The following is a 23246-nucleotide window of genomic DNA, read 5'->3' as shown; positions in this document are numbered from 1 at the left end:
CCAGTTATATCGTTGAAGTTGACGTACAGTTCCCAAAGGACTTGAGTCAGTCGTCAACCAAAGAGAAAATGTATATTCTAAGGTGCTGACGATGGTGATAGTGGAGGATCTGGTCTGTGACGAGGCTGACGGTGGAGGATCTGGTCTGTGACGAGGCTGACGGTGGAGGATGTGGTCTGTGACGAGGCTGACGGTGGAGGATGTGGTCTGTGACGAGGCTGACAGTAGAGGATGTGGTCTGTGACGAGGCTGACAGTAGAGGATGTGGTCTGTGACGAGGCTGACGGAGGAGCTTCAGATCCCACGATGTAAAGAGGCGAAGGTTACGGGAAAACACGGAGGACGTCCTGGTCATGCGTGCTGACCCTGGACCCGGATCTTCCTCAACACGTCAGTAGTGTGTCGGGGTGTGGCCCAGGAGGGATCATCATAAAGTCGGTAGGAGAGACACAGCGTCACACGCAGGGAAGGTCACTGGGACACGAGAAGACCTCCACAAATTTCAGGACCCCTGGAGAACATGACAGTTTTGCATGCTGGACTGCCATGGAAGACGTATCGCGACAGGATGAAGCTGTCTTACCTGGCGTCTGTGTGGTACCTGGAGCTGGGTGTTGTCTCCGTCGTCACAAGGAGTGTGTCCGCCGGCAGGGGTCAGGCAGCCGGGTTCCTTACCGATGTCCAGGCAGTCGGCTCAGGGTCAGCCCAGTGCTCAACCCTCCGTTCTGGATGTCAGACGTTGTAAAGTCATTTTCAAACGCCTCAGAAAGAGTACATGTCATGCAGAGTACATGTCATGCAGAGTACATGTCATGCAGAGTACAGGTCATGCAGAGTACAGGTCATGCAGAGTACAGGTCATGCATAGTACAAGTCATGCATAGTACAAGTCATGCATAGTACAAGTCATGCATAGTACAAGTCATGCATAGTACAAGTCATGCATAGTACAAGTCATGCATAGTACAAGTCATGCATAGTAGGCTTCAGTTTGGGTACAAGAATCATGTTCAACTTTACGATGCTCTGCTGATAAGGACACATTAGTGCCAGGGTATTGAACCGATGGGTTACTCAAGTTATTGAACCGATGGGTTACTCAAGTTATTGAACCGATGGGTTACTCAAGTTATTGAACCGATGGGTTACTCAAGTTATTGAACCGATGGGTTACTCAAGTTATTGAACCGATGGGTTTACTCAAGTTATTGAACCGATGGGTTACTCAAGTTATTGAACCGATGGGTTACTCAAGTTATTGAACCGATGGGTTTACTCAAGTTATTGAACCGATGGGTTACTCAGGTTATTGAACCGATGGGTTACTCAAGTTATTGAACCGATGGGTTTACTCAAGTTATTGAACCGATGGGTTACTCAAGTTATTGAACCGATGGGTTACTCAAGTTATTGAACCGATGGGTTACTCAAGTTATTGAACCGATGGGTTACTCAAGTTATTGAACCGATGGGTTTACTCAAGTTATTGAACCGATGGGTTACTCAAGTTATTGAACCGATGGGTTACTCAAGTTATTGAACCGATGGGTTACTCAAGTTATTGAACCGATGGGTTACTCAAGTTATTGAACCGATGGGTTTACTCAAGTTATTGAACCGATGGGTTACTCAAGTTATTGAACCGATGGGTTACTCAAGTTATTGAACCGATGGGTTTACTCAAGTTATTGAACCGATGGGTTACTCAAGTTATTGAACCGATGGGTTACTCAAGTTATTGAACCGATGGGTTACTCAAGTTATTGAACCGATGGGTTACTCAAGTTATTGAACCGATGGGTTACTCAAGTTATTGAACCGATGGGTTACTCAAGTTATTGAACCGATGGGTTACTCAAGTTATTGAACCGATGGGTTTACTCAAGTTATTGAACCGATGGGTTACTCAAGTTATTGAACCGATGGGTTACTCAAGTTATTGAACCGATGGGTTTACTCAAGTTATTGAACCGATGGGTTACTCAAGTTATTGAACCGATGGGTTACTCAAGTTATTGAACCGATGGGTTACTCAAGTTATTGAACCGATGGGTTACTCAAGTTATTGAACCGATGGGTTTACTCAAGTTATTGAACCGATGGGTTACTCAAGTTATTGAACCGATGGGTTTACTCAAGTTATTGAACCGATGGGTTACTCAAGTTATTGAACCGATGGGTTACTCAAGTTATTGAACCGATGGGTTACTCAAGTTATTGAACCGATGGGTTACTCAAGTTATTGAACCGATGGGTTTACTCAAGTTATTGAACCGATGGGTTACTCAAGTTATTGAACCGATGGGTTACTCAAGTTATTGAACCGATGGGTTACTCAAGTTATTGAACCGATGGGTTACTCAAGTTTAGAGAAATTGTTATCTATAACTTTATGGACAAATTGTTGTGACAGACGAGGAAGGTTGTGGTTTAGGTGAGTGTGGGTGTGGGGGAGTATAGAGTGGGGGTGTGGGGGGAGTATAGAGTGGGGGTGTGGGGGAGTATAGAGTGGGGGTGTGGGGGAGTATAGAGTGGGGGTGTGGGGGGAGTATAGAGTGGGGGTGTGGGGGGAGTATAGAGTGGGGGTGTGGGGGAGTATAAAGAGGTTGGGAGACCGTAGTGTGGGGGAAGAGAGAGGCTGGTGTCCCCCCATCCCTCCCCCCCCCCCCCCCCCTCAGTGTTTTATTCACTCATTAAGATAATTGAAGAAGAGCGGGCTGGGTGGAGGTGTGGGGAGTTATCGTGTGGTGGCAGGGCAAGGTGGGGGTCGTCTGCCCTGCCTGATAACACGCGGTGAGGGTGGAGGGGTGGCGCCCCGCCTCTCCACCACCCACCACTTGCCCAGCGATTACGGTGAGTGGCGCAGCAGTCATTCAGGAAATTATAAAACGAGCAACGGAGTGAGGGGGAAGCCACCCTCTCCTCTGATTGCTGGAGAAGGGGGCGCCAACCTACTGGTGGGGGTGAGGGGAGTGTTGGTATGGGGTGACGGGCCGCCCTCTTTCCCTCCCTGAAACGCTAAGGAATTTCACAACAACACAACGTCACATTTAGAATTATTCTAAGAATATGTCACAAAATCAAACAAACGGAAGTAACTTGTGTGTTGCAAAGTTAAGATCAACCTTAAACCTTATTCACGTAGTCAGGGGTCGTCACGTGTCGTCACCTAGCAGGGCCACACGTGACCCTCGGGCAGTATCTGGAGTCATTGTGTACAGCAGCAAGTGCGTCTTTCCCAGAGTCGTGCCTGACCAACCCGACGTGCTCACCAGTTAAACCACCAGTTAAGCCATAACTGGTAAACCGCCAGTCAAGCCATAACTGGTAAACCACCAGTCAAGCCATAACTGGTAAACCACCAGTCAAGCCATAACTGGTAAACCGCCAGTCAAGCCATAACTGGTAAACCACCAGTTAAGCCATAACTGGTAAACCACCAGTCAAGCCATAACTGGTAAACCACCAGTCAAGCCATAACTGGTAAACCACCAGTCAAGCCATAACTGGTAAACCGCCAGTCAAGCCATAACTGGTAAACCACCAGTCAAGCCATAACTGGTAAACCACCAGTCAAGCCATAACTGGTAAACCGCCAGTCAAGCCATAACTGGTAAACCACCAGTCAAGCCATAACTGGTAAACCACCAGTCAAGCCATAACTGGTAAACCACCAGTCAAGCCATAACTGGTAAACCACCAGTCAAGCCATAACTGGTAAACCGCCAGTCAAGCCATAACTGGTAAACCACCAGTCAAGCCATAACTGGTAAACCACCAGTCAAGCCATAACTGGTAAACCACCAGTCAAGCCATAACTGGTAAACCACCAGTCAAGCCATAACTGGTAAACCACCAGTCAAGCCATAACTGGTAAACCACCAGTCAAGCCATAACTGGTAAACCACCAGTCAAGCCATAACTGGTAAACCACCAGTCAAGCCATAACTGGTAAACCGCCAGTCAAGCCATAACTGGTAAACCGCCAGTCAAGCCATAACTGGTAAACCACCAGTCAAGCCATAACTGGTAAACCGCCAGTCAAGCCATAACTGGTAAACCACCAGTCAAGCCATAACTGGTAAACCACCAGTCAAGCCATAACTGGTAAACCACCAGTTAAGACTTAATTTGGTATAAGGAGCCGCCTTCTCTGTGAGGGACGCAGGCTTATCTTCAGCCTGACTGCCACATGAAAGCATAATCATGATTTTCTGGTTTGATTCCCAACATGAGTAAGGAAGACGTGCCATGGTCGAGCAGCTCTCACGTCTGCTGGATCATCTCCGCTAGAGAGAGACAGCACATGTGATATTGTTGTTAACCAACACGTCAGCCAAGTAACGACACACGAGGTGGTGGTTCATGTTAACGAGTCATTCATCATTTGTTGTTCAGTGGGAAGGTAGAACGTGTGTGAGCGTCGCTGGTCAGCTGTGTATCCTGACTACCAGTTTGATGAAGCTCTGCAGCGTCCAGGTTGCAGGCACTCCACGTACGAGCAGGGGAAGAGAGTTCCTGATATCCGTCCGTCTATTGATCATGATACAACCTTGTAAAGTGAGGGTGACCTGTCTATCTTACCACATACAGAAGACCATCACCAGCATCACCGTCTTCATCTGTGGCCCGACTGACCACAATGTACTACACGCCCCAGCGACAACATCAGCAGCATGGACGCCTCTGTGTCAGCTGGGGTTGTGGCTCCAGCCCAGTACTGGGCAGTGTAGGGCTGGGGTCCAGCAGTGTAGGGCTGGGGTCCAGCAGTGTAGGGCTGGGGTCCAGCAGTGTAGGGCTGGGGTCCAGCAGTGTAGGGCTGGGGTCCAGCAGTGTAGGGCTGGGGTCCAGCAGTGTAAGGCTTCTGCTGTCTCATGTGTCAGATGTGCGTCAGGTATATATATATATATATATATATATATATATATATATATATATATATATATATATGCGCGTTAATGGGATGGCCTTGATTAGGGCCTCAAAAGATAGACCAATGATACTCCATAATATCAGAAACTAACTCAGAATGATGTTAGCGAGCACAAAGTCAAGGTTTACGAGATATTAATGTAACAGAAGATGTTGGCTTGTTTAACTGATGCTGGCCGTACGTACGTTGGCGGGTGTGTGGGTGGACGCTGGTGTGAGTGTGGCTCGTGTGCAGCCAGGACGCGTGCACGTCGAGTTGACAGAAGGTCTTTTATGTAGCGTGTGCAGGATGTGTCCAACTATGGCCTGCTGATGGACGGTAATTTTTGAGGTCCATGTGTCCTAAGAGGTGGGTGTTGAGGTCCATGTGTCCTAAGAGGTGGGTGTTGAGGTCCATGTGTCCTCGGAGGTGGATGTTGGGGTCCATGTGTCCTCGGAGGTGGATGTTGGGATCCATGTGTCCTCGGAGGTGGATGTTGAGGTCCATGTGTCCTGGGAGGTGGATGTTGAGGTCCATGTGTCCTGGGTGGGAGGTGAATGTTGAGGTCCATGTGTCCTCGGAGGCGGATGTTGAGGTCCATGTGTCCTAGGAGGTGGATGTTGGGATCCATGTGTCCTAGGAGGTGGGTGTTGAGGTCCATGTGTCCTCGGAGGTGGATGTTGAGGTCCATCTGTCCTCGGAGGTGGATGTTGAGGTCCATGTGTCCTCGGAGGTGGATGTTGGGGTCCATGTGTCCTCGGAGGTGGATGTTGAGGTCCATGTGTCCTAGGAGGTGGATGTTGAGGTCCATGTGTCCTCGGAGGTGGATGTTGGGGTCCATGTGTCCTCGGAGGTGGATGTTGAGGTCCATGTGTCCTCGGAGGTGGATGTTGGGGTCCATGTGTCCTGGGAGGTGGATGTTGAGGTCCATGTGTCCTCGGAGGTGGATGTTGAGGTCCATGTGTCCTCGGAGGTGGATGTTGGGGTCCATGTGTCCTCGGAGGTGGATGTTGAGGTCCATGTGTCCTAGGAGGTGGATGTTGAGGTCCATGTGTCCTCGGGGGTGGATGTTGAGGTCCATGTGTCCTAGGAGGTGGATGTTGAGGTCCATGTGTCCTCGGAGGTGGATGTTGGGGTCCATGTGTCCTGGGAGGTGGATGTTGGGATCCATGTGTCCTAGGAGGTGGGTGTTGAGGTCCATGTGTCCTCGGAGGTGGATGTTGAGGTCCATGTGTCCTGGGAGGTGGATGTTGAGGTCCATGTGTCCTGGGTGGGAGGTGAATGTTGAGGTCCATGTGTCCTCGGAGGTGGATGTTGAGGTCCATGTGTCCTAGGAGGTGGATGTTGGGATCCATGTGTCCTAGGAGGTGGGTGTTGAGGTCCATGTGTCCTGGGTGGGAGGTGGATGTTGAGGTCCATGTGTCCTCGGAGGTGGATGTTGAGGTCCATGTGTCCTCGGAGGTGGATGTTGGGGTCCATGTGTCCTGGGAGGTGGATGTTGAGGTCCATGTGTCCTGGGAGGTGGATGTTGAGGTCCATGTGTCCTCGGAGGTGGATGTTGGGGTCCATGTGTCCTCGGAGGTGGATGTTGGGGTCCATGTGTCCTCGGAGGTGGATGTTGGGGTCCATGTGTCCTGGGAGGTGGATGTTGAGGTCCATGTGTCCTGGGAGATGGATGTTGAGGTCCATGTGTCCTGGGTGGGAGGTGGATGTTGAGGTCCATGTGTCCTGGGAGGTGGATGTTGAGGTCCATGTGTCCTGGGAGGTGGATGTTGGGGTCCATGTGTCCTCGGAGGTGGATGTTGAGGTCCATGTGTCCTCGGAGGTGGATGTTGAGGTCCATGTGTGGCTGTAGTCTGGTTGGTCGACCGTCTGTTATCTTCAGGAAGAGTTCGAGTGACTAGCTGGTCGTCTGGTGTCCTCAGATGATGGAGTGCGTGCGTGGTCGTCTGGTGTCCTCAGGAGTCAGTGTGGTGTGTGGGAGGTGGTCTAGGGTGTGTGGGAAGTGGTCTAGGGTGTGTGGGAAGTGGTCTAGGGTGTGTGGGAAGTGGTCTAGGGTGTGTGGGAGGTGGTGTGGGGTGTGCGGGAGGTGTGGTGTGTGCCTGAGGAAGGAGGCGGACGCTGTGTACGAAGTGAGGCCGCCGGTGTGAGCATCTGGTCTGAGAGGAGGAGGAGGAGGAGGAGGAAGAGGAGGAGGGTGTGCGCGTAGGGACCACCGGGCAGGAAGGTCTCCTCGGATAGGCTGCCGAGCCTCCGCTGGGCCGCGCCGACCGACCGACCGACCTGCTCGCCCCTACGGCATAGCGTCAACACAGCGCGCACACACTCAGTCACTCGGCGTCACTCTACCCGCACTCACCATCCCGTCGGAGTGACTTCGCCAGCTGGCTCAGTCACTCTTGTGCTCCCCACCCGGGTCGTACACACACATCTTGTGCTCCCCAGCTTGGCCTCACGCCCTCACTTCCCTGAGGGAGAGCAGGCTTCGCCGCGACAGAACAGACGGAGACTCGTACCTGTCTGTATCCAGGCGAGGGAGACGTGGCTGTACGTCGTGGCTCACTTGCTGGTGATGACGACGTGTGGTGACCCCACGGTGAGAGTGTGAGGCTCAGGTCAGCCAGTCTTCGCCGGGGAGGAAGGAGGTGTACCACGTGCTCCCGCCAGCCGCCCCGCCGCCGCCATACCAGTGCCGTCGACGCACCGCCGCTGCTGCCGCGGCCGCCGCCGCTCACACCGCCGCCGCCGCCGCCAGGTGCGTGGCAGGATCCACCTTCCCATCTGTTACCATGGTGACCATTATCACTGCTGCCTCCTCCACCAAGCTGTTGTTTCCTTCACTGTTCTTCTCAGAATTCTTCCTCCCGTACCTTGATGATGATCATGTTCTCTGGTTGTCGTCAGCTACAGCGTGTCCCGCGGTATGTCCTCCCCCGCCACACTCCAGCTCCCCGCCTGGCTAACATGATAACAACACTCATTGTTCGCTCGTAATCTTAGCTTTAAATTGCTCACAAATTTTCAAAATGTTTTTGGCAATCCTGACGTATAAGTTTTGTTTACCTGAAGGTTTACAGAAAATGACTTGCTGAAGATGGTAGGGGAAGTGACTGTTGTGATATCTCGCTCCTCACACACCTCCAGCCTCCCCTCCTACTACAACCTCCCTCGTCTCCCCTCCTACTATAACCTCCCTCGTCTCCCCTCCTACTATAACCTCCCTCGTCTCCCCTCCTACTATAACCTCCCTCGTCTCCCCTCCTACTATAACCTCCCTCGTCTCCCCTCCTACTATAACCTCCCTCGTCTCCCCTCCTACTATAACCTCCCTCGTCTCCCCTCCTACTATAACCTCCCTCGTCTCCCCTCCTACTATAACCTCCCTCGTCTCCCCTCCTACTATAACCTCCCTCGTCTCCCCTCCTACTATAACCTCCCTCGTCTCCCCTCCTACTATAACCTCCCTCGTCTCCCCTCCTACTATAACCTCCCTCGTCTCCCCTCCTACTATAACCTCCCTCGTCTCCCCTCCTACTATAACCTCCCTCGTCTCCCCTCCTACTATAACCTCCCTCGTCTCCCCTCCTACTATAACCTCCCTCGTCTCCCCTCCTACTATAACCTCCCTCGTCTCCCCTCCTACTATAACCTCCCTCGTCTCCCCTCCTACTATAACCTCCCTCGTCTCCCCTCCTACTATAACCTCCCTCGTCTCCCCTCCTACTATAACCTCCCTCGTCTCCCCTCCTACTATAACCTCCCTCGTCTCCCCTCCTACTATAACCTCCCTCGTCTCCCCTCCTACTATAACCTCCCTCGTCTCCCCTCCTACTATAACCTCCCTCGTCTCCCCTCCTACTATAACCTCCCTCGTCTCCCCTCCTACTATAACCTCCCTCGTCTCCCCTCCTACTATAACCTCCCTCGTCTCCCCTCCTACTATAACCTCCCTCGTCTCCCCTCCTGCTTCAACCTCCCTCGTCTCCCCTCCTGCTTCAACCTCCCTCGTCTCCCCTCCTACTATAACCTCCCTCGTCTCCCCTCCTACTATAACCTCCCTCGTCTCCCCTCCTACTATAACCTCCCTCGTCTCCCCTCCTGCTTCAACCTCCCTCGTCTCCCCTCCTGCTTCAACCTCCCTCGTCTCCCCTCCTACTATAACCTCCCTTGTCTCCCTCCTACTATAACCTCCCTTGTCTCCCTCCTACTATAACCTCCCTCGTCTCCCCTCCTACTATAACCTCTCCGCTTGTAAGCGTCGGGTCCACAACACTTGCGAGGCCACAATTAATTTCTACATTGTTTTTATTTTACTCGTTTCTTTTCACCCGAGATGCCCTGACCCCAGTGGGGCTGGTCATGACCCCGCCATATCCTCACTATACAAAACAAGCGAGTACATGCCTGAAGGTATTACCAAGAGGGAGTCAAGTTGTGGATGCTAATATGAGAAGATCCAGTGCATGCCGGGCGCTACATACCTGTCTTGCTCACATACTCACCACCTCGCACACCAGACCAGTAAGATTTATATATTGAATCTGAAAGATGTTGGTCCGTCCCCCGGCGGTCAGCGACAAAGGTTGTAACAAGTTGTAGTTTGTTAATGTGGCCAGAATGATGATGATTGTGGTGCGGAAGATAACATTAAGTGATGAAAGTAACGTATACACTCTTGGTCGATGTGTCATTATCTTCACCCAAATGTATCAGATCCGATACAAGTATTGAATAATACATCACTAACTACCTTCACTTGACCTCTGACCTGACCAAATCCCACATCACTAGAAGCGTCTCAGTTCGGCCCCAGATCATGTGTGTTTCCTGTACATGTTTAGTGGATGACGTACGCGGGAGATGTGTACAAGATCATGTACAGTACAAGTTGCTGTGGGTGACGTCACTGTTCATGATAACACTGCTCCTGTGTACAATGTGTGATGTGTACACCTTCATCTCCCGCCCACATACTGACCTGGTCATTGTACATCTGGCTGTCCATGTGTGTGTGTGTGTGTGTGTGTGTGTGTGTGTGTGTGTGTGTGTGTGTGAATATCATATATAGTTTCATATCAAATACTTAGGTTTTTTCTGGGACAAATATTTTTTCATTTTTTCTCATTTCTTTATCAGTAATATTGAGTGGTACCTGCTGGTTGTCCAGGTCAACAATGCATTCATTATAGGTTAACATTAAGGTCTAAAACTCCTTATATATATATATATATATATATATATATATATATATATATATATATATATATATATATATATATATATATATATATATATATATATGAGTGATTTCTGACTGTATAGAAAAGTGTGGTTATTAAAGCCAAGTTATGTTATACTGTGACGAGAGGTATGCGCCTCATCCCATGATCACATATGATCCTGTAAGTTTCAGGAAGCAGATTTCAGTAGACAGGTTTCACTGAGCACAATGGAGTGAGCAGATTTCAGTATGCATATTTCAGAAACAACTTTATATCAGCAGGTTTCAGTCATGAAGTTTCAGAGAGGAGATTTCAGATTGAAATTCATGAAGTTAGAATTTAGGAAAAAATACTGCCTGATTGTTTATGTGATTTTATGTTGCCATGACCCCTGTTGTGTTGCCATGACCCCTGTTGTGTTGCCATGACCCCTGGTGTGTTGCCATGACCCCTGGTGTGTTGCCATGACCCCTGTTGTATTGCCATGACCCCTGGTGTGTTGCCATGACCCCTGTTATGTTGCCATGACCCCTGTTGTGTTGCCATGACCCCTGGTGTGTTGCCATGACCCCTAGTGTGTTGCCTCTAGCATTTTCTTTAACCAAATTTAGAATATATTTGACGTAACACCCTTGAGTATCCCATATAAACAAACGCCACTTTGTACCATATCAACCTGGACAGTTTTATGTGCAGCATATTATCTATCTATCAATCTATCTATATCTCTATCGTCCAAGTTATCAAATTATTAAATTTCACGAATCTGTCGTAATTAAACATCATTCCTCAATTACGATAAAATCGGTATTCTTTTTTATGAATAGATTACAGCTAGTTATCAATAGATTACAGCTAGTTATTAATAGATTACAGCTAGTTATTAATAGATTACAGCTAGTTATTAATAGATTACAGCTAGTTATCAATAGATTACAGCTAGTTATTGATAGATTACAGCTAGTTATTAATAGATTACAGCTTGTTATTAATAGATTACAGCTAGTTATTAATAGATTACAGCTAGTTATTAATAGATTACAGCTAGTTATTAATAGATTACAGCTAGTTATTAATAGATTACAGCTAGTTATCAATAGATTACAGCTAGTTATTAATAGATTACAGCTAGTTATTAATAGATTACAGCTTGTTATTAATAGATTACAGCTAGTTATCAATAGATTACAGCTAGTTATCAATAGATTACAGCTAGTTATTAATAGATTACAGCTAGTTATTAATAGATTACAGCTAGTTATCAATAGATTACAGCTAGTTATTAATAGATTACAGCTAGTTATCAATAGATTACAGCTAGTTATCAATAGATTACAGCTAGTTATTGATAGATTACAGCTAGTTATTAATAGATTACAGCTAGTTATTAATAGATTACAGCTAGTTATCAATAGATTACAGCTAGTTATTAATAGATTACAGCTAGTTATCAATAGATTACAGCTAGTTATTAATAAATTAGATTACAGCTAGTTATCAATAGATTACAGCTAGTTATTAATAGATTACAGCTAGTTATTAATAGAATACAGCTAGTTAATAGAATACAGCTTGTTATTAATAGATTACAGCTAGTTATTGATATATAGTCAAAGACTTATACAATGACAGATGACGTCTTGTGGCCCTGATGATATGAACTGTACAATGTCACGCTTCCTGCAGCGCCTGTATCTCCTCACATGTACTTTACCACAAGCTGGAAAATGATGGACTCCTCTGGGGTCGCCGCTTCCTTCATGAACGAGGTAGCGCCAGGAACAGGCGAAAAAATGGCCTCATGGCAAGGTGGTGTGCGACGACAGGAAGGTGGTGTACGACGACACATGTTGTCCAGTGTTTCTCATTAACCAGCTGGACGATAGGTCAGCACGACGGAACGACCCTTGAGGATGACAATCTGACCCTTATGGATGGCGTCAAAGGGTCGTACCATCGTGCTCAAGGATGGTAACCTCGTAGTCGCATAGGAAAGGTCAGAGTGGGGTGGGCTGTGTCCCTGGTGGCCATCAGCCACCGCCAGACATGTTGCCTGACCCTCCCTCCACCTGACGGGTCACGATCAACCTCCCTCCACCTGACGGGTCACGATCAACCTCCCTCCACCTGACGGGTCACGATCAACCTCCCTCCACCTGACGGGTCACGATCAACCTCCCTCCACCTGACGGGTCACGATCAACTTGTGACGTGACTCAGTCACTGTAGCGTTGCTTCTCATGATGTTACTGGTTGATGTGTGCTTACTGGCTGACACACACACACACACACACACACACACACAACCATATATATATATATATATATATATATATATATATATATATATATATATATATATATATATATATAATATATCATTTATATTTATTATACTTTGTCGTTGTCTCCCGTGTTAGCGAGGTAGCTCAAGGAAACACGAAAGAAATGGCCCCACCCACCCACATATTCATGTACATACCTACACGTCCACACACGCACATATACATATCTATACATTTCATCGTATATATACATACACAGACATATGCATATATACACATGTACATAATTCATACTTGCTGCCTTTATTCATTTTTTTTATACTATTCGCCATTTCCCGCGTTAGCGAGGTAGCGTTAAGAACAGAGGACTGAGCCTATGAGGGAAATCCTCACTTGGCCCTCTTCTCTGTTCCATCTTTTGGAAAATTAAAAGCTGGAGGGGAGGATTTCCAGGCCCCAGCTCCCTTCCCTTTTACTCGCCTTCTACGACACGCAGGGAATACGTGGGAAGTATTCTTTCTCCCCTATCCCCAGGGAGGATATATTTTTTTCATTCTTCTCCCCGGTTGTCCTGCCTTAGTGAGGTAGGAGCAGAAGTAGATGCCTCACATGTTCACATACTGGTCTCACGTGTGACGCACCCACACATGGCCAACCCCACATGATTCCAGTGTTTAGTCTTGACCGCTTCATGTGTCCTGGCTCAGCCCACTGATAGCACGTCGCTCCACATAAATGCAGTTCATTTCATGCAGGTGGCCACGCCCTGGGGTACAAGGGCGCCACAGTAGTCATGGGTGGGTGTACCTGTCGTGTCAGGGTGTTACTGGCTCAGGAGCCGACGGTTTGAAGATGATATCAAGTGTCCTTACTTATGTAGCAGACGATGCCACCTACTCCCCCGCCTGAGGTGAACTTTGTCCATAGCGTTATATGTGTGTGTCTCTCAGTGTGGACGAATGTGGCCTTTTTGTCTTTTCTTAGCGCCAACATGCGCGCGCGCGGGATGGGGGAGGGGGGGGTATTTCATGTGTGGCGGAGTGGCGACGAGAATGGATGAAGGCAGCATGTATGAATATATATATATATATATATATATATATATATATATATATATATATATATATATATATATATATATATATATGTATATATAATGTCTGTGTATGTATACGTTGAAATGTATAGGTATGTATATGTGCGTGTGTGGGCGTTTACGTATATACATGTGTATGTGGGTGGGTTTGAGCCGTTCTTTCGTTTGTTTCCTTGCGCTAACTCGCTAACGCGGGATACGGCGATTAAATATATAATAGAATATATATATATATATATATATATATATATATATATATATATATATATATATATATATATATATATATATATATATGTGTGTGTGTGTATGTGTGTGTGTGTGCCAGCTAACCAAGTCCTGCGCTTCAGCGGCGTCGCCCCCACCGCTCGGGGCCGCCGTGCCATCAGCACCTACAGACACACACACACACACACACATACACACACACACCAGCACAGCTGACGGAACAGCTGATGCTACAACAGCTGACAGGAGGTAAACATTGCCATAGGCAGAGGGATGCCGGAGTGACGTGGTAGATCTGGTGTATGTTTGTACAACGTACACCACAGTGTCTGGGTCAGAGGTCAGGCGGGAGGCCTAGAGGCAGCGGAGGGCATGTGGTGGGAAGACGCTCACAAAAACCAAATGATTACATAATGAGAAACATCTTAACACAGTAACATTGTTACACACCTCACCCATAACTCCTGGTTGACCTCGCTCTACCAGCTATGTTATTATCATGGCCGGCTCTACCAACCATGTTGTTATCATGGCCGGCTCTACCAGCTATGTTGTTATCATGGCCGGCTCTACCAGCTATGTTGTTATCATGGCCGGCTGTATTAGATGAGGTTGGGACACAAGTAAAAACACCAGGATTCTGGTGTGTGTGTGTGTGTGTGTGTGTGTGTGTGTGTGTGTGTGTGTGTGTGTGTGTGTGTCTTTTAACGGTTTGGCCGAGGTAGCCTGGCGCCCTGCCTAGGGTTCGAACCCGACCTGTGATATATACATCCATTCGCATATATATATATATATATATATATATATATATATATATATATATATATATATATATATATATATATATATATGTGTGTGTGTGTGTGTGTGTAATCATGTGTCCAACATCTCTCCAAACATCTTGGAAGAGAAATAATTCATCCAAGTTTATCTGTAAATTAAGAGTAACATGTTGTTGCTCTTACTGTACACAGCAGACACCTGGTGTTGGCCAGGGGTGTGAGGGACCCATGTCCGTAGTGTGTGTGTGTGTGTGTGTGTGACGAATATAAGAATATATCCAGACATTGCTACTCCTTCCCTTGCTCTTGTTGTGGGAGTTGTGGGAGTATGTGATAGAGTGTAAGAAAGTAAATTCTCGATTAATATGGGTAAAACTGAAAGTTCATGGAGAGAGGTGGGTGATTATTGGTGCATATGCACCTGGGCATGAGAAGAAAGATCCAGAGAGGCAAGTGTTTTGGGAGCAGCTGAATGAGTGTGTTAGTGGTTTTGATGCACGAGACCGGGTTATAGTGATGGGTGATTTGAATGCAAAGGTGAGTAATGTGGCAGTTGAGGGAATAATTGGTATACATGGGGTGTTCAGTGTTGTAAATGGAAATGGTGAAGAGCTTGTAGATTTATGTGCTGAAAAAGGACTGATGATTGGGAATACCTGGTTTAAAAAGCGAGATATACATAAGTATACTTATGTAAGTAGGAGAGATGGCCAGAGAGCGTTATTGGATTACGTGTTAATTGACAGGCGTGCGAAAGAGAGACTTTTGGATGTTAATGTGCTGAGAGGTGCAACTGGAGGGATGTCTGATCATTATCTTGTGGAGGCTAAGGTGAAGATTTGTATGGGTTTTCAGAAAAGAAGAGTGAATGTTGGGGTGAAGAGGGTGGTGAGAGTAAGTGAGCTTGAGAAGGAGACCTGTGTGAGGAAGTACCAGGAGAGACTGAGTACAGAATGGAAAAAGGTGAGAACAATGGAAGCAAGGGGAGTGGTGTCGGAATGGGATGTATTTAGGGAATCAGTGATGGATTGCGCAGAAGATGCTTGTGGCATGAGAAGAGTGGGAGGTGGGTTGATTAGAAAGGGTAGTGAATGGTGGGATGAAGAAGTACGAGTATTAGTGAAAGAGAAGAGAGAGGCATTTGGACGATTTTTGCAGGGAAAAAATGCAATTGAGTGGGAGATGTATAAAAGAAAGAGACAGGAGGTCAAGAGAAAGGTGCAAGAGGTGAAAAAAAGGGCAAATGAGAGTTGGGGTGAGAGAGTATCATTAAATTTTAGGGAGAATAAAAAGATGTTCTGGAAGGAGGTAAATAAAGTGCGTAAGACAAGGGAGCAAATGGGAACTTCAGTGAAGGGCGCAAATGGGGAGGTGATAACAAGTAGTGGTGATGTGAGAAGGAGATGGAGTGAGTATTTTGAAGGTTTGTTGAATGTGTTTGATGATAGAGTGGCAGATATAGGGTGTTTTGGTCGAGGTGGTGTGCAAAGTGAGAGGGTTAGGGAAAATGATTTGGTAAACAGAGAAGAGGTAGTGAAAGCTTTGCGGAAGATGAAAGCCGGCAAGGCAGCAGGTTTGGATGGTATTGCAGTGGAATTCATTAAAAAAGGGGGTGACTGTATTGTTGACTGGTTGGTAAGGTTATTTAATGTATGTATGACTCATGGTGAGGTGCCTGAGGATTGGCGGAATGCGTGCATAGTGCCATTGTACAAAGGCAAAGGGGATAAGAGTGAGTGCTCAAATTACAGAGGTATAAGTTTGTTGAGTATTCCTGGTAAATTATATGGGAGGGTATTGATTGAGAGGGTGAAGGCATGTACAGAGCATCAGATTGGGGAAGAGCAGTGTGGTTTCAGAAGTGGTAGAGGATGTGTGGATCAGGTGTTTGCTTTGAAGAATGTATGTGAGAAATACTTAGAAAAGCAAATGGATTTGTATGTAGCATTTATGGATCTGGAGAAGGCATATGATAGAGTTGATAGAGATGCTCTGTGGAAGGTATTAAGAATATATGGTGTGGGAGGAAAGTTGTTAGAAGCAGTGAAAAGTTTTTATCGAGGATGTAAGGCATGTGTACGTGTAGGAAGAGAGGAAAGTGATTGGTTCTCAGTGAATGTAGGTTTGCGGCAGGGGTGTGTGATGTCTCCATGGTTGTTTAATTTGTTTATGGATGGGGTTGTTAGGGAGGTAAATGCAAGAGTTTTGGAAAGAGGGGCAAGTATGAAGTCTGTTGGGGATGAGAGAGCTTGGGAAGTGAGTCAGTTGTTGTTCGCTGATGATACAGCGCTGGTGGCTGATTCATGTGAGAAACTGCAGAAGCTGGTGACTGAGTTTGGTAAAGTGTGTGGAAGAAGAAAGTTAAGAGTAAATGTGAATAAGAGCAAGGTTATTAGGTACAGTAGGGTTGAGGGTCAAGTCAATTGGGAGGTGAGTTTGAATGGAGAAAAACTGGAGGAAGTGAAGTGTTTTAGATATCTGGGAGTGGATCTGGCAGCGGATGGAACCATGGAAGCGGAAGTGGGTCATAGGGTGGGGGAGGGGGCGAAAATTCTGGGGGCCTTGAAGAATGTGTGGAAGTCGAGAACATTATCTCGGAAAGCAAAAATGGGTATGTATGAAGGAATAGTGGTTCCAACAATGTTGTATGGTTGCGAGGCGTGGGCTATGGATAGAGTTGTGCGCAGGAGGATGGATGTGCTGGAAATGAGATGTTTGAGGACAATGTGTGGTGTGAGGTGGTTTGATCGAGTGAGTAACGTAAGGGTAAGAGAGATGTGTGGAAATAAAAAGAGCGTGGTTGAGAGAGCAGAAGAGGGTGTTTTGAAGTGGTTTGGGCACATGGAGAGGATGAGTGAGGAAAGATTGACCAAGAGGATATATGTGTCGGAGGTGGAGGGAACAAGGAGAAGAGGGAGACCAAATTGGAGGTGGAAAGATGGAGTGAAAAAGAATTTGTGTGATCGGGGCCTGAACATGCAGGAGGGTGAAAGGAGGGCAAGGAATAGAGTGAATTGGAGCGATGTGGTATACCGGGGTTGACGTGCTGTCAGTGGATTGAATCAAGGCATGTGAAGCGTCTGGGGTAAGCCATGGAAAGCTGTGTAGGTATGTATATTTGCGTGTGTGGACGTATGTATATACATGTGTATGGGGGGGGTTGGGCCATTTCTTTCGTCTGTTTCCTTGCGCTACCTCGCAAACGCGGGAGACAGCGACAAAGTATAATATGATATAATATATATATCCAGACATTATCATAATGTAAATCTTCCTCACAATTTGATTATCATCTGAGAAGGATTAACCAACCGCGTCATATTTCCTTAACTAACGTTACAACTATCTAATTTTCTCTGTCTAACACTGGAGCTGCAGCTGTACCTCCGTGTTCAGGTATTAATACAAAAATGTAGAACATACGTAACCAACCATGGAAATTATTGCGTGCTCTTACAAAGGCAAAATTATTTATTAAAATGTTTCTGATTGTTACAAAAGTTTTAACAGTTACACTCGTCGCCACCACTGTGTTGTATGTAGCTCCGGACAGTTATGTAGTTTACCATATGTGCGTTATGTGTAGATGATGTTCTTGTTCATGTGGGGGTGTGACCCATGTTGTTCTTGTTCATGTGGTGAGGGTGAGACATATGTTGTTCTCATGTGGTGAAGGTCATACCTTTATAGTCCAGGATCGTACCGTTGTGTTCAAGGATTGTACCGTCGAGTTTAAGAGTTGTGCCGTCGTGTTCTAGAGTAGTTGTACCGTGTTTAAGGGCCGTACCGTCGTATCTACGGCCGTACCATCATGTTTAAGGGACGTACCGTCGTGTTTAAGGGCCGTACCATCATGTTTAAGGGCCGTACCGTCGTGTTTAAGGGCCGTACCGTCGTGTTTAAGGGCCGTACCGTCGTGTTTAAGGGCCGTACCGTCGTGTTTAAGGGCCGTACCGTCGTGTTTAAGGGCCGTACCGTCGTGTTTAAGGGCCGTACCGTTGTGCTCAAGAGGTTAAGCACCTACTCATGAGAAGGTTACTTGCTATAATACCGGACCTTCCTGAGCATGAGAAGGTGCACATGGAAGGTCCCATGTATGGCAGGGTCATGTGTAGGGAAGGGAAGTGTGCATGTTAGTGTGCAGGGGAGGACATAGTGTATGGGAGATTACTGTGCAAGGGAGGATACTGTGCATCAGATGTCATTGTGCATTAGAGAGCATTGTGCATGGAACTGTCATGTGCACGGAGGGTACGTGTATACAGAGGCGGGTAGTCTACATGAGGTGATGGTGTGTATGTATGTATGTATGTACGGAGGTAATGAGTATGGCGGGGATCGTGCTCGGGGTTGGGGTACCAGGACAGCGGGAGGGTGAAGGATGCGCTGTGTATGTTGTGGTTGGAGGAAGTCACTGTGCATGATGTGGGGGGAGTCACTGTACATGATGTGGGGGGAGTCACTGTGCATGATGTGGGGGGAGTCACTGTGCATGATGTGGGGGGAGTCACTGTGCATGATGTGGGGGGAGTCACTGTGCATGATGTGGGGGGAGTCACTGTGCATGGGATGGGGTGGTCACATACCGTGGGGTGTGAGGCGTTATGTATGGGGTGAAGGTGGCGGCACTGTGCATGAGGAGGGGAAGGAGGTCATGAGGGACGTGGAGCCCACTCGTCATGAGGTAAGGGTTGGGAGGCAGTGTGTGGTGGGGGGGTCCAGGGGTCATCACTTGACCTTTCCCTGACATTAACCACCCTCCGGTCACCTTCCTCATCTCCTACACTAAAACATTTATTGTGAGAAAAACAAAATTATTGAAGAATGAACCAGTGTGGTCCAGGTGATGTGGTCCTGGTGATGTGGTCCTGGTGATGTGATGGTGGTGTGGTGTTGTGTTGGTGATCATGTGATGGTGGTGTGGTGTTGTGTTGGTGATCATGTGATGGTGGTGTGGTGTTGTGTTGGTGATCATGTGATGGTGGTGTGGTGTTGTGTTGGTGATGATGTGATGGTGGTGTGGTGTTGGTGGTAATGTGTTGGAGTTTTGGTGTTGGTACTGTGGTGGAGCTAGCGGTGTGGTGCTGGCTACCCCTGTGGTCATCTTCTGGTTACACTGACGCAGTTTAGCTGCTGAGGTCAACACAGTGTGCTGGAGACGGTCCAGTGCGGCGCTGAGCGCCACAGACGTGTTTTTAGTTCGTGATCCAGACACTCAGCTTCAAACACACCAGCCTGACTGTGGTAGAGGCGTCATGGTTGAGGTAGTGTGGTGGTGACGGGCATGATGGCTGTACATGGAGAGGCCAGATAACAGGGGATCTGACCGTGCAAGACGACGAGGTACGCAGCTGCGTCCAGCATCTTGTATATGGTGGAAGGCGGAGCAGAAGGCGCCTCCTCGCCCACCCATCCCTCCGGCTCAACAACCACCTGGAATTTACTGAGTAGCAACACCCTGGTAGCAGGGGTTGACCACTGCCTTGGGACATTATAGAGGAAAGTGTGAACAAGAATAGTTCCCTACTCTCTCTCTAGCTGGTCTTATCCAGGGAGGAGACGCAGCTGGTCCATTTGAGGGAGGGGACTCCAGCTGGTCCACTTGAAGGGAGGGGACTGCAGCTGGTCCACTTGAAGGGAGGGGACTGCAGCTGGTCCACTTGAGGGAGAGAAATGAAGCTGGTCGTGTCCTAGGAGGAGGCTAGGATAATGGTAATGGAGTTATGTTCAATAATAGATTTATTATCTTTGTTTATGTTGCAAGAGACGTGTTCACTGATGATGAATATTACAGAGGATAGTGTCAAACCTTGATGTGAAGTTGTTGATAGTGTACGTATGTGGTACATGTGATGGTAATACATTCCAGTGTTCCGCAACTCTACAGATGAAAACATTTGCCAAATTGTTGTATATTTCCTCTTACTTTCATACCGATATTTCACATCATTGTGCTGTATCTCTGTCATGTGAAGTAATTTTCGTAAGTCATGTTGAGGAAATGATCTACTTAGTATAACGAACATTTCTGTGAGATGTCTTCAGAAATTTTTGTTTTTCAAAAATGATTTTAGGTCACTGAATCTTTCATTATGATGTTATATTTCTGAGAGACAGAATTAGTTTTGTTGCACATCTCTGAATTCATTATAGTATTTCCTCACCAGAACTGAGCAGGGTATGCCACATGAGGTCTAATGGAGACGCTGTAACGAGTTCGTTATAATTGTATCTTTCGTTTTATGATTTCTATCTCAAGTTGTGAAACCTAAGATACCAGTAGGATTTACTTTGTGTAGTTGTCATAATTGATCGTGTTCTACGTCATGAATGATCATCACTACAAGGTTGTTTTCGTCTTCAACTCCTGGTCATGGCTTTTGAAGCATTTTATTTTCCTGATTGATATTCTTATCGGCAAGATACATTACTCGCCATTTGTTTACATTGAAATCCATTTGATATTTCTCTGATGACCACATGATCTAGTCTTGACTGGCCAGTGTTTACTGCTACCTCGTCATCCGCGTAGTTGATGTTGTTGTGGTGAGTCTGGTGTCCAGGTCATCAACATGGTTAGTCAAGAGTGTGGGTGCCAGCACTGATCCTTGTGGTGCTCGCTCGTTGCATGTAACCAGCCAGTCTCCACCTTACCAATACAGCAGTACCTGGCGGCGTCTCCTCTCTGTGAGCCAGACCGCTGTGCTCTGTGTGAGCCAGACCGCTATGTCGTGTTTACACTGTAATCGTTTACGTTGTCATTTACGTTGTGTTTTATCGAAGGATTCCTGAAGGTGTGGTAGGTACGTATGCCACACTGTAGTATGAGGAGGTACGTACCTGTTAGCATTACATATACATAAAGAATAGGATTTATTAAACATGACGGTGGTGATGGTGGTTGTGGTTGTGGTGGTGATGGTGGTTGTGGTGGTTGTGGTGATGGTGGTTGTGGTGGTTGTGGTGGTGTGGTGGTCGTGAAGATGCCAGCATCAGACACATCAGCCAGGCCACAGTGTGAGGGCCAGGCAAGACACACACCTGAGGACGGGGCTTGGTTGCGACAAACATGGCGCATCATCTTTGATCTCGTGTCTTTCAACAGCGACCCTGGCACCTTCCCCTGCCCCTGCTGTGTATGGCAGGTGAGGGACCCTGGCACCTTCCCCTGCCCCTGCTGTGTATGGCAGGTGAGGGACCCTGGCACCTTCCCCAGCGACCCTGCTGTGTATGGCAGGTGAGGGACCCTGGCACCTTCCCCTGCCCCTGCTGTGTATGGCAGGTGAGGGACCCTGGCACCTTCCCCAGCGACCCTGCTGTGTATGGCAGGTGAGGGACCCTGGCACCTTCCCCTGCCCCTGCTGTGTATGGCAGGTGGTTGGTTGTGTGAGGCTACCATAGTGGCCGCTGGAACACATTTGTACATCAACATCAAACCTTCAGAAACATCAGCAATATTCGACATAGTGACCTCCTGTGGCAGTATAATGTTAACTACTGGAGTATGACCTGAGGTGACACTTGGACAATATACTGAACCTCTTTGTCATGATATATCTCTTGAAAAATACAGTTGTTTTCCTGATGGGAAATTCTAATATAGATATTGTGAAGTATACGTCATGTGATGATGGTGTGTGTGTGTGTGTGTGTGTGTGTGTGTGTGTGTGTGTGTGTGTGTGTGTGTGTGTAGTTTAGCCTCATTACCTCTAATGACCTTGTTAGGGTATTGGGAATTTCTCTATCACGGTGTAATTAATTTTCCAACTTCTCTGTCATTTATTTTTCCACATATATTCTATGTAGACAGCAGGGCACCCCACACCGCTTGTCGGCAGGGGTCAGGGATGACGTCCTCCTCAGCCAGGTAGTACCTACGTGGGATGACGTCATCCTCAGCCAGGTAGTACCTACGTGGGATGACGTCATCCTCAGCCAGGTAGTACCTACGTGGGATTCATCCCTGGACCCACAGCCTCACCCGGACACGGTAATACGGGTCGGCCTATGAGGTGGGACACAGGCAGGATGTGATCTGCTTCTGGGCTGGTGTTGCTACAGCGGAGGATGTGACCTGGCTGGCTAGTGGCCACACCACACTGCCACCTGGCTGGGTAGTGGCCACACCACACTGCCACCTGGCTGGGTAGTGGCCACACCACACTGCCACCTGGCTGGGTAGTGGCCACACCACACTGCCACCTGGCTGGGAAGTGGCCACACCACACTGCCACCTGGCTGGGTAGTGGCCACACCACACTGCCACCTGGCTGGGTAGTGGCCACACCACACTGCCACCTGGCTGGGTAGTGGCCACACCACACTGCCACCTGGCTGGGCAGGTCAGCAGACGTGTGGGCCACTGTGTCGTCCACCACAGGTACACCTGCAGGTCATGCGTGTCTGTCTCTCCCTCATGATAATGACTGATTATGATTAATCCGAATAATCTACAGATCAACAACTCAAACTCCGCTTCGATTAATTTCTCAAATTGCATAAAACTAATACCGTAGATCACAAGATGGCCGCCACTAGGCACATCATAGGTATAAGATCAAATCCAATTTGTCCCGTGAGAGTAGATTTTGCTTCTCAAGGCAACTGTGTGAGAACTGATTCATGAGACTTAAGTTCGTCAGGACAACACAAGTATTATAACAACTCGAACTCCATAACAGACGACACGAGATCAACATGACTGAGCCAGATTGGACGACC

At 47.5% G+C, this 23246-nt stretch overlaps 1 protein-coding gene across 4 annotated transcripts in view; it reads left to right on the top strand.

The window, feature by feature from the left end:
* Positions 1-23246, top strand: part of LOC139755977 (lachesin-like) — a 244332-nt gene that overhangs the window by 86028 nt on the left and 135058 nt on the right. The window contains exon 1 of one of the 4 annotated variants that reach the window (XM_071674844.1): positions 7104-7667. The exons of 1 other annotated variant lie outside the window; for it this stretch is intronic. The gene's annotated coding sequence lies outside the window, so the exon portion shown is untranslated. Of the gene's footprint in view, positions 1-7103; positions 7668-21175; positions 21358-23246 lie in introns of those variants that run through there. 2 more of the 4 variants (XM_071674862.1, XM_071674852.1) reach the window with 2 other exon arrangements.

The sequence above is a fragment of the Panulirus ornatus genome, chromosome 2 (assembly GCF_036320965.1).
Source record: "Panulirus ornatus isolate Po-2019 chromosome 2, ASM3632096v1, whole genome shotgun sequence".
In the NCBI taxonomy this organism is placed as follows: domain Eukaryota; kingdom Metazoa; phylum Arthropoda; class Malacostraca; order Decapoda; family Palinuridae; genus Panulirus; species Panulirus ornatus.
This window is presented reverse-complemented; position numbering and strand designations above follow the sequence as displayed.